The 12,498-nt window shown below is 45.2% G+C and overlaps 1 long non-coding RNA gene across 1 annotated transcript in view; it reads left to right on the top strand.

Annotated features, from left to right (window-relative positions):
- LOC134965522 (uncharacterized) overlaps positions 1-12,196 on the top strand; it is a 77,474-nt gene extending 65,278 nt beyond the window's left edge. The window contains exon 3 of the long non-coding RNA XR_010188421.1: positions 11,403-12,196. This is a non-coding gene — a long non-coding RNA (uncharacterized LOC134965522). The remainder of the gene's footprint in view (positions 1-11,402) is intronic.
- Positions 12,197-12,498: the final 302 nt, after the last annotated feature.

Here is a 12,498-nt window from a genome sequence, read left to right as displayed (position 1 = left end):
TTCCAAATAAGTTTTGTGATGTAGGCCATGCACCATTTTAGTTGCCCTTCTTTGTACACTCTCTAATGTATTTATATCCTTCTGGAGATATGGTCTCCAGAACTGGACACAGTATTCAAGATGCGGCCGTACCTATACAGTGGCATTATCACTTCTTTTTTCCTGCTACTGATTCCTCTCCCTATGCAACCAAGCATCTGACTTGCCTTTCTCATTGCTTTGTTGCATTGCTTACCTTCCTTTAAGTCACTTGAAATAGTGACTCCTAAATCCCTTTCCTCCTCAGTAGTTTCCATTATAGTACCCTTGATACCATATTTAGCCTTTGGGTTTTTGAGTCCCAAGTGCATGATTTTGCATTTAGCATTAAACTGTAGTTGCCACATTCTTGACCATTTCTCAAGCCTAGCTAGGTCATCAATCATTTGTTTTACCCCTCCCGGTGTGTATACCTTGTTGCAAATCTTTTTATCATCTGCAAAAAGGAATACTTTCCCTTTAATACCATTTGCAATATCACCAACAAAGATATTAAAGAGAACTGGTCTGAGTACAGATCCCTGGGGTACTCCACTGGTAACATTTTCTTCCAAAGATTGCACTCCATTTACTACAACTGTCTGTTTCCTATCCTGCAACCAGGTTCTTATCCATTTAACTGTTTTGTAATCCACCCCCATGCTTTCAAGTTTATTTAGCAGTCTGCGATGTGGGGCAGTGTCAAATGCCTTACTAAAGTCTAGATATGCTACATCTACAGCACCCCCCTTGATCTATTATTTTCATCAAAGAGTCAAAAAAGTGAATAAGATTTGTTTGGCATGATCTCCCACCAGTAAATCCATGCTGTTTTGGATCCTGTAAGTTGTTTGATTTAAGATATTCCACTACTCTTTCTTGTAATAGTTTTTCCATTACTTTCCCTACTACTGATGTAAGGCTTACTGGTCTGTAGTTACTTGCTTCTTCCTTGCTTCCACTTTTGTACAGCGGAACTACATTTGCTCTTTTCCAGTCCTCTGGAATGGAACCTGTATTTAGTGACTGGTTACATAATTCTGTTAATGGTGCCACCAGCACATCTTTTAGCTCTTTTAGTATCCTTGAGTGTATTCCATCTGGCCCCATTGATCTTTCCACTTTTAGTTTTGAAAGTTCTGTTAAGACCTTCTCTTCTGTAAATGTAGTTTCATCTACCTTATTTTTATGAATGTCCTTGCAGCTTAACTGTAGCCCCTTCTCCTTCTGTAGTAAATACGGAGCAAAAATAATGATTTATGTGATCTGCTATTGCCTTGTCTCCCTCCACCAAATTCTCACTCTCTGTCTTAAGTCTTATTATTCCTCCATTTGATTTTCTCCTTTCATTTATATACTTAAAAAAAGTTTTGCCCCCTTTATCTACTGACTGGGCCATTTTCTCCTCAGCTTCTGCCTTTGCATGTCTGATCACTTTCTTAGTATCCTGTCGTCTGTCAAGATACACCTCTTTGTCATTATTATTTTGAGTCGGTTTGTATTTCCTAAAAGACAGCTTTTTTGCTTTCACACTAGTTGATACTTCTTTTGTGAACCACACTGGCTTCCTTTTTCTGGTGCTTTTTCTAACCCTTTTGATACAAAGGTCTGTTGCCCTTGGTACTGCCCTTCAGGTTTTCCCACCTCTCCTGCACTCCTTCCAAATCCCTCCAGCCCGCCAATGAATCACTTAAACATCTCCCCATTTTTGCAAAGTCAGCATTCCTAAAATCCAACACCTTTGTTTTTGTGTGACAGGAGTTGGATCCTGTCTTTATACTAAACCGTACTGCTTGATGATCACTGGATCCCAGGTGCTCACCCACATATGTGTCTGATATCCTGTCACCATTTGTGAGAATTAAATCTAATATGGAGTCTTTGCGAGTGGGCTTCCTCAACAATTGCTTGAGAGATGCTCCCTGTAAGGAATTTAGAAATTTGCCACTTGTAGCTGAACTAGCAAAAGACCCCTCCCAATTTACATCAGGTAAATTAAAGTCTCCCATGATTATGACTTCTCCCTTTAAAGCCATTTTAGTGATGTCCAATAATAGGTTCCTGTCCAAATCCTGCCCCTGGCCTGGTGGTCTATAGATCACCCAAATGCGAATAATATCCTTCTCCCCGGTTTCTATGGTGACCCAAAGGGCCTCAGTTTTGTCTTCAATATTTTGTATTAAAGTAGAATTTATGTTTTTTTTTCACATACATTGCTACCCCTCCTCCGATTCTTCCCATTCTATCCTTCCTAAATAAATTGTATCCTGGTATAGCAATGTCCCAGTCATGATTCTCATTGCACCATGACTCTGTAATTGCCACAATATCCAGGTTATCCCTTGTCATTATTGCAATTAGCTCTGGAATTTTGTCTCCTAAGTTCCTAACATTTGCACACATAGCTTTAAGAATTTGGCCTGTGCATCTGTTACTAGTAGCCATGTCTAGAAAGTACAAAATAAATTTTATATATACGTATATATATATAAACGATTACAAATACCGCGCTGTTCTCAGCTCAATGATTAAGTCTTTTATCCACAATGGGACTTGGTGTTTCCACAGTACACTCCAGGCTATAAAAACAGTCGCTAGTGTCCATAAAACAAAGGACCGCTGCTCCTTCCTCCAGAGACCTGGAATCCCACAGGTGTTGTATCTATCAATCAAATATAGAGAGGGTGCCTCATAGCATAAAACCGACAATTTTAATTGCTAAAAACACATAATATGGTACAGCATAGAATGTATAAACCTTGTACCACAATGCAACCAATGTGGACTGGTTACCACATGGCAAATTGATAAACCTCATGTCAATAGCAGGAACTCCGATGCAGGATACCCAGGATTCTCACTACCCGCCGCTGATCACCACCGGAGACCGCCGTCGGCCGGGTCACTGGAGCCGCTGACACAGGATCTCGCCAACGCTGGGGAACAATGATGTCATGAAGCTCAGGGCTCTGTGGAGGCCATATCATCACTTCCAGGATCCCTTGTTCTTCTTTACTCTGAAGTTAGTTCTTAATGACATTGGCTGTATGTTTGGGGTTGTTGCCCTGCTAAAGAATAAACTTGGAGCCAAATAGATGCCTTCTTGATGATTTTCCATATTGTATAAATACCTGCCTGTATTTACCAGCATTGGAGCACAAAGAAACGAGCAACACTGAGGACTGTAGATGTAGTGGCCGGCCAAGGAAACTTAGGCCATAAGATGAAAGACACATCATGCTTTACTTCCCCTCAAAATCGGAAGGCTGTCCAGCAGTGTAATCAGCTCATAACTGAAAGAAACTGCTGGGACCCAGGTACACCCATCTACTGTACAGAGAAGTCTGGACAAAAGTGGCCAAAAAGCCATGCCTTCAACATGGACTCAAGGCCAAGCGACTCAACTATGTACAAAAACATAGGAACTGGGGTGCAGAAACATTACAGCAGGTGCTCTGGACTGATGAGTCAAAATTAGAAATATTTGGCTGCAACAGAAGGCAGTTTGTTTGCCAAAGGGCTTGAGAGCGGTACAATAATGAGTGTCGGCAGGCAACAGTGAAGCATGGTGGAGATTCCTTGCAAGTTTGGGACTGCATTTCAGCAAATAGAGATAGGGATTTGATCAGGATTAGTGATGACCTCAATGCTAAAAAATACAGGCAGGTACTTATCCATCAGGCAACACCATCAGAAAGGCATTTGATTGGCTCTCCCCCCTACTGCTGCTGCCGGCTGCAGATGCCGGCAGTGACATGCAGCAGTGACGGCAGCTTGGAGCCTCCTCTCCCCCTCCCCTGTGACAGCGGGGTTGGTACGGACTGAAAGGGATATGTGGCTACATGGGGATGGGGGGTGGAGCTACATGGGACCAGGCTGCTGCTGCTTAAGAGATGGCCAGCAAGACTGTACTGTAGGTAAGTGAAGGGAAAGAGAGTGAGTGAGACACTGTGTGTGTGTGTGTGTGTGTGTGTGTGTGTGTGTGTGTGTGTTTGTTTGTATGTATGTATGTATGTGTGGGTGTGGGTGTGTGTGTATAAGTGCCATTTCTGTGGGTATTACATATAAACGGCATTACTGCTATGGGCATTACGTAAAAGCATCACTGATACTATGAGCATTACGTACAAGTGGCACTACTACTATGAGCATTACGTACAAGTGGCACTACTACTATGAGCATTACGTACAAGTGGCACTACTACTATGGGCATTACGTACAAGTGGCACTACTACTATGGGCATTACGTATAAGCGGCACTACTACTATGGGCATTACATATAAGCGGCGCTACTTACTATGGGCATTATGTAAAAGCGGTGCTACTACTATGGGCATTACGTACAAGTGGCACTACTACTATGGGCATTACATATAAGCGGCACTACTACTATGGGCATTACATATAAGCGGCGCTATTTACTATGGGCATTATGTAAAAGCGGTGCTACTACTATGGGCATTACGTACAAGTGGCACTACTACTATGGGCATTACATATAAGCGGCACTACTACTATGGGCATTACATATAAGCGGCGCTACTTACTATGGGCATTATGTAAAAGCGGTGCTACTACTATAGGCATTATGTAAAAGCGGCGCTACTACTATGGGCATTACGTAAAAATGGCACTACTGCTAGGGGTATTACATATAAGCAGCGCTACTACTCTGGGCATTCGCATAAGAGGCACTACTACAATGGGCATTATATATAAGGGGCGCTAATACTATGGGTGTTGCGTATAAGTAGCGCTACTACTATGGGCATCATGCATAAGGGGCGCTACTACTATGGCCATTACATATACAGGGCGCTACTACTATGGGCATTATGTGTATAAGTGGCACTACTACTTATGTAATGTGAATATGATTGTACTACTGTGGCGTAAATTGAAATGGGGGTACTTTTGTGTGGCCACGTCCATTCCTTGTGAGACCACACCCATTTTCTCTATCGTCCTAGTGGATGCTGGGGTTCCTGAAAGGACCATGGGGAATAGCGGCTCCGCAGGAGACAGGGCACAAAAAGTAAAGCTTTAGGATCAGGTGGTGTGCACTGGCTCCTCCCCCTATGACCCTCCTCCAAGCCAGTTAGATTTTTGTGCCCGGCCGAGAAGGGTGCAATCTAGGTGGCTCTCCTAAAGAGCTGCTTAGGAAAGTTTAGCTTAGGTTTTTTATTTTACAGTGAGTCCTGCTGGCAACAGGATCACTGCAACGAGGGACTTAGGGGAGAAGAAGTGAACTCACCTGCGTGCAGGATGGATTGGCTTCTTGGCTACTGGACATCAGCTCCAGAGGGACGATCACAGGTACAGCCTGGATGGTCACCGGAGCCTTGCCGCCGGCCCCCTTGCAGATGCTGAAGTAAGAAGAGGTCCAGAATCGGCGGCAGAAGACTCCTCAGTCTTCTAAAGGTAGCGCACAGCACTGCAGCTGTGCGCCATTTTCCTCTCAGCACACTTCACACGGCAGTCACTGAGGGTGCAGGGCGCTGGGAGGGGGGCGCCCTGGGAGGCAAATGAATACCTATTTTGGCTAAAAATACCTCACATATAGCCTCCGGAGGCTATATGGAGATATTTAACCCCTGCCAGAATCCGTTAAGAGCGGGAGACGAGGCCGCCGAAAAAGGGGCGGGGCCTATCTCCTCAGCACACAGCGCCATTTTCCCTCACAGAAAGGCTGGAGGGAAGGCTCCCAGGCTCTCCCCTGCACTGCACTACAGAAACAGGGTTAAAACAGAGAGGGGGGGCACTAATTTGGCGATATGCTTATATATATATTAAGATGCTATAAGGGAAAACACTTCTATAAGGTTGTCCCTATATAATTATAGCGTTTTTGGTGTGTGCTGGCAAACTCTCCCTCTGTCTCTCCAAAGGGCTAGTGGGTCCTGTCCTCTATCAGAGCATTCCCTGTGTGTGTGCTGTGTGTCGGTACGTGTGTGTCGACAGGTAGGAGGACGATGTTGGTGAGGAGGCGGAGCAATTGCCTGTAATGGTGATGTCACTCTCTAGGGAGTCGACACCGGAATGGATGGCTTATTTAGGAAATTACGTGATAATGTCAACACGCTGCAAGGTCGGTTGACGACATGAGACGGCCGACAAACAATTAGTACGGTCCAGACGTCTCAAAAACACCGTCAAGGGTTTTTAAAACGCCCGTTTACTTTAGTCGGTCGACACAGACACAGACAGGGACACTGAATCCAGTGTCGACGGTGAATAAACAAACGTATTCCTTATTAGGGCCACACGTTAAAGGCAATGAAGGAGGTGTTACATATTTCTGATACTACAAGTACCACAAAAGAGGGTATTATGTGGGATGTGAAAAAACTACCGTAGTTTTTCCTGAATCAGATAAATTAAATAAAGTGTGTGATGATGCGTGGGTTCCCCCCGATAGAAAATTATGGGCGGTATACCCTTTCCCGCCAGAAGTTAGGGCGCGTTGGGAAACACCCCTTAAGGTGGATAAGGCGCTCACACGCTTATCAAAACAAGTGGCGGTACCGTCTATAGATAGGGCCGTCCTCAAGGACCAGCTGACAAGGCTGGAAAATATAATAAAAAGTATATACACACATACTGGTGTTATACTGCGGCCAGCGATCGCCTCAGCCTGGATGTGCAGAGCTAGGGTGGCTTGGTCGGATTCCCTGACTAAAAATATTGATACCCCTGACAGGGACAGTATTTTATTGACTATAGAGCATTTCTATATATGCGAGATGCACAGAGGGATATTTGCACTCTGGCATCATGAATAAACGCGATGTCCATAACTGCCAGAAGATGTTATGGACACGACAGTGGTCAGGTGATGCAGATTCCAAACGGCACAGTATGGCCGTATAAAGGAAGAGGACTTGTTTGGGGTCGGTCCATCGGACCTGGTGGTCACGGCAACTGCTGGAAAATCCACCGTTTTTTACCCTAAGTCACATCTCTGCTGAAAAAGACACCGTCTTTTCAGCCTCAGTCCTCTCGTCCCTATAAGATCATATCTGCCCAGGGATAGAGGAAAGGGAAGAAGACTGCAGCAGGCAGCCCATTCCCAGGAACAGAAGCGTTCCACCGCGTCTGACAAGTTCTCAGCATGGCGCTGAGACCGTACAGGACCCCTGGATCCTACAAGTAGTATCCCGGGGGTACAGATGGGAATGTCGAGACGTTTCCCCTTCGCAGGCTCCTGAAGTCTGCTTTACCAAGTCTCCCTCCGACAAGGAGGTAGTATGGGAAAAAATTCACAAGCTGTATTCCCAGCAGGTGATAATTAAATTACCCCTCCTACTACAGAAAAGGGGTATTATTCCACACTATATTGTGGTACTGAAGCCAGAAGGCTAGGTGAGACTTATTCTAAAAAAATTTTTTTGAACACTTACAAAGGTTCAAATTAAGATGAAGTCACTCAGAGCAGTGATAACGAACCAGGAAGAAGGGGACTATATAGTGTCCCGGGACATCAGGGATGCTTACCTCTATGTCCAAAATTTGCCCTTCTCACTAAGGGTACCTCAGGTTCGTGGTGCAGAACTGTCACTATCAGTTTCAGACGCTGCCGTTTGGATTGTCCACGGCACCCCGGGGTCTTTACCAAGGTAATGGCCGAATTGATGATTCTTCTTCGAAGAAAAGGCGTCTTAATTATCCCTTACTTGGACAATCTCCTGATAGGGGCATAGTCCAGGGAACAGTTGGAGGTCGGAGTAGCACTATCTCGGATACTGCTACAATCAGCACGGGTGGATTCTAAATATTCCAAAATCGCAGCTGATCCCGACGACACGTCTGCTGTGCCTAGGGATGATTCTGGACACAGTCCAGAAAAAGGTGTTTCTCCCGGAAGAGAAAGCCAGGGAGTTATCCGAGCAAGTCAGGAACCTCCTAAAAACAGTGCATCATTGCACAAGGGTCCTGGTAAAAATGGTGGCTTCCTACGAAGCAATTCCATTCGGCAGATTTCACGTAAGAACTTTTCAGTGGGATCTGCTGGACAAATGGTCCGGATCGCATCTTCAGATGCATCAGAGGATAACCCAATATCCAAGGACAAGGGTGTCTCTCCTGTGGTGGTTATAGAGTGCTCATCTTCTAGAGGGCCGCAGATTCGGCATTCAGGATTGGATGCTGGTAACCACGGAGCCCAGCCTGAGAGGCTGGGGAGCAGTCACACAAGGGAAAAATTTCCAGGGAGTGTGATCAAGTATGGAGACTTTTCTCCACATAAATATACTGGAGCTAAGGGTAAATTTATAATGCTCTAAGCTTAGCAAGACCTCTGCTTCAAGGTCAGCCGGTATTGATCCAGTGGGAAAAACATCACGGCAGTCGCCCACGTAAACAGACAGGGCGACACAAGAAGCAGGAGGGCAATGGCAGAAACTGCAAGGACTTTTCGCTGGGCGGAAAATCATGTGATAACACTGTCAGCAGTTTTTCATCCCGGGAATGGAAACTGGGAAGCAGACTTCCTCAGCACGACCTCCACCCGGGAGAGTGGAAACTTCATTGAGAAGTTTTTTCCACATGATTGTAAACCGTTGGGAAATACCAAAGGTGGACATGATGGCGTCCCGTCTGAACAAAAAACGGGACAGGTATTGCGCCAGGTCAAGAGACCCTCAGGCAATAGATGTGGACGTTCTGGTAACACCGTGGGTGTACCAGTCGGTGTATGTGTTCCCTCCTCTGCTTCTCATACCTAAGGTGCTGAGAATTATAAGACGTAGAGGAGTAAGAACTATACTCATGGCTCCGGATTGGCCAAGAAGGACTTGGTACCCGGAACTTCAAGAGATGCTTACAGAGGTCTTATGGCCTCTGCCGCTAAGAAGGGACTTGCTTCAGCAAGTACCATGTCTGTTCCAAGACTTACCGCAGCTGCGTTTGTCGGCATGGCGATGGAAAGCCGGATCCTAAGGGAAAAAAAGGCATTCCGGAAGAGGTCATTCCTACCCTGGTCAAAGCCAGAAAGGAGGTGACCGCACAACATTATCACCACGTGTGGCGAAAATATGTTGCGTGGTGTGAGGCCAGGAAGGCCCCACAAAGAAATTTCAACTCGGTCGTTTCCTGCATTTCCTGCAAACAGGAGTGTCTATGGGCCTCAAATTGGGGTCCATTAAGGTTCAAATTCGGCCCTGTAAATTTTCTTCCAGAAAGAATTGGCTTCAGTTCCTGAAGTCCAGAAGTTTGTCAAGGGAGTATTGCATATACAAACCCCTTTTTTGTGCCTCCTGTGGCACTGTGGGATCTCAACGTAGTTCTGGGATTCCTCAAATCACATTGGTTTAAAACCAGTCAAATATGTGGATTTGAAGCATCTCACATAAAAAGTGACCATGCTCTTGGCCCTGGCCTGGACCAGGCGAGTGTCAAATTGGTGGTTTTTTCTCAAAAAAGCCCATATCTGTTTGTCCATTCGGACAGGGCAGAGCTGCGGACTCGTCCCCAGTTCTCTCCCTAAGGTGGTGTCAGTGTTTCACCTGAACCAGCTTATTGTGGTGCCTTGCACCTACTAGGGACTTGGAGGACTCCAAGTTGCTAGAAGTTGTCAGGGCCCTGAAAATAGGTTCCAGGACAGCTGGAGTCAGAAAATCTGACTCGCTGTTTATACTGTATGCACCCAACAAGTTGGGTGCGCCTGCTTCTAAGCAGTCGATTGCTCGTTGGATTTGTAACACAATTCAACTTGCACATTCTGAGGCAGGCCTGCCACCGTCTAAATCGGTTAAGGCCCATTCCACAAGGAAGGTGGGCTCATCTTGGGCGGCTGCCCGAGAGGTCTCGGCATTACAACTCTGCCGAGCAGCTACGTGGTCAGGGGAGAACACGTTTGTAAAATTCTACAAATTTGATATCCTGGCAAAAGAGGACCTGGAGTTCTCTCATTCGGTGCTGCAGAGTCATCCGCACTCTCCCGCCCGTTTGGGAGCTTTGGTATAATCCCCATGGTCCTTTCAGGAACCCCAGCATCCACTAGGACGATAGAGAAAATAAGAATTTACTTACCGATAATTCTATTTCTCGGAGTCCGTAGTGGATGCTGGGCGCCCATCCCAAGTGCGGATTATCTGCAATACTTGTACATAGTTACAAAAATCGGGTTATTATTGTTGTGAGCCATCTTTTCAGAGGCTCCGCTGTTATCATACTGTTAACTGGGTTTAGATCACAAGTTGTACGGTGTGATTGGTGTGGCTGGTATGAGTCTTACCCGGGATTCAAAATTCCTCCCTTATTGTGTACGCTCGTCCGGGCACAGTACCTAACTGGCTTGGAGGAGGGTCATAGGGGGAGGAGCCAGTGCACACCACCTGATCCTAAAGCTTTACTTTTTGTGCCCTGTCTCCTGCGGAGCCGCTATTCCCCATGGTCCTTTCAGGAACCCCAGCATCCACTACGGACTCCGAGAAATAGAATTATCGGTAAGTAAATTCTTATTTTTTTCCAGTGCACGCTGTCCCTTTTTAAAGTATGGGGGGACGCAAATGTATAGTTTGCAGGAGGGCACCGAACACCCTAGCATCAGCCCTGCTTCAGCATAAAGAAAAACAAGAAGTCCTGGAGGTGATAATATGGCTAGGGTGGCCAATCCTGGACTATTTTTTAAATCCTGGGTCTCAGGATTGAAAAATGGTAAATCCCGGGATACCTGGGTTTGGCTTTTTATCCCTGTGTGTCCGCATAATCCCTCCTGCCCCACACCACCCCTCCCCACCCGCCCCGCACACATAACTCACCATACTATGGCGGTGGGTGTGCCACTTCCTTCAGGCTCAGCAGCTGGTGACGGGTGGCTGACTGCACAGCGTGACCTCTGACTTCACATCACGCTGCACAGGGGGAGCTGGGAGGAGGGAGCTGGGCAGCATCTGAGCCTCCTGAGGACGCTCAACGCTGCCTGGCATTAAAAACACAAAGGCCCGCCTGATTCCGCTTTCCCCGGGATTGGAGCTTCCAATCCCGGGATTGAATCCCGGACATTTTTTGGCCTAAATCCCAGGATCCGGCAGAACCCGATCCCGGGATTGGCCACCCCAAATATAGCCCCCATAGAGCCCTGATCTCAACATCATCGAGTCTGTCTGGGATTACATGCAGGGACAGAAGGATATAGGAAAAGGTAAAGGCCACACTAAATATTTCTTTGAGTTAGATTTGTCTTCTGTTCATTCACTTGGCATTTTATTTATTGATAAAAATCAACTGAAAGCATTATTACTTTGCAGCATTTTTTTCTACACATGCCTAAAACTTTTGCACAGTAATGTATATACTGTATGTCTTGCTATGGCTGCATTACCACTGAAACCCAGTAACATGCTAACATTGACAAATTCTTGTTTTTTATTTTTATTTTAGATGTCTTACCAAGGCTTTGCTGTATGTTGAATCACTATGGTCTTTTGGTGATGGTGAGGTCTGAGTTGTGTCTGTCTTAAGCAACTGAAATATGCTCTTCACTGGCTGTAAATCAGGAGACTGACTTGATCTGGGAGAGGTTTATTTCTGTTTCCCTTGATGAACGTAGGGAATTTTTAGTCCTTGTTAGCTGCAGGATGAATCTGTAACCAATGAGTCATAACATTTTTCTTTCTTTAATATGTTTCTGTATACATCTGAATTCATATTACTGCTACAATCATTGGCTACATTATCAATAAATGTGAGTGTTCCAGTTGCAGAAGCAGTCATGCATGTACATACCATGACAATACTTCTTTTGGATTATCTGTAGACTATTCCTTCCTACACACTTTTACCTGCCATCAAGGGGAGAGGTTCATATTTGTGTTATCTGTATATGGCTTTCAGTTCCAGAACTCAATTTAAAATATTCAAAATCGTTGATCTTGCAATGCCCAGTTCCTTTACTATACTTCAGGTTGAATTATTGTGCACTCAGATTAAATTATTTTCTTTTGTAGATTTATGGACCTTAAAGATGGAAGAGAACATCAAAGACGATATATAGTACAACCCTACATTTTCCCAGCTGTGTATGTGTGCACATGCAATGCACCAAGAAACACATGAGCATTAAGATACAGCTGCTGTCACAACATACATATACATACAGATGGGTCCACATTTATCTTGGCCTTTAATAGGATTAACTGAGTAAGGTCAGTCAGATTTAGGGGGACATTTACTAAGCAGTGATAAGAGTGGAGAAGTGAGCCAGTGGAGAAGTTGCCCATGGCAACCAATCAGCACTGAAGTAACATCTATAATTTGCATACTATAAAATGATACAGAGCTGCTGATTGGTTGATGGAGCAACTTCTCCACTGGCTCACTTCTCCGCTCTTATCACTGCTTAGTAAATGTCCCCCTTAATCCCCTGCTGTAATGACTTGATCCCCTGATGTATTGTTCTCTGTATTGTATTGCAGCTGAGCACAATAGTTGAAGTGTTTATGTTAATAAACCATGGTGTGCCTAGGCGCAGCAAAGA

This window comes from Pseudophryne corroboree, chromosome 10 (genome assembly GCF_028390025.1).
Source record: "Pseudophryne corroboree isolate aPseCor3 chromosome 10, aPseCor3.hap2, whole genome shotgun sequence".
In the NCBI taxonomy this organism is placed as follows: Eukaryota; Metazoa; Chordata; class Amphibia; order Anura; family Myobatrachidae; genus Pseudophryne; species Pseudophryne corroboree.
This window is presented reverse-complemented; position numbering and strand designations above follow the sequence as displayed.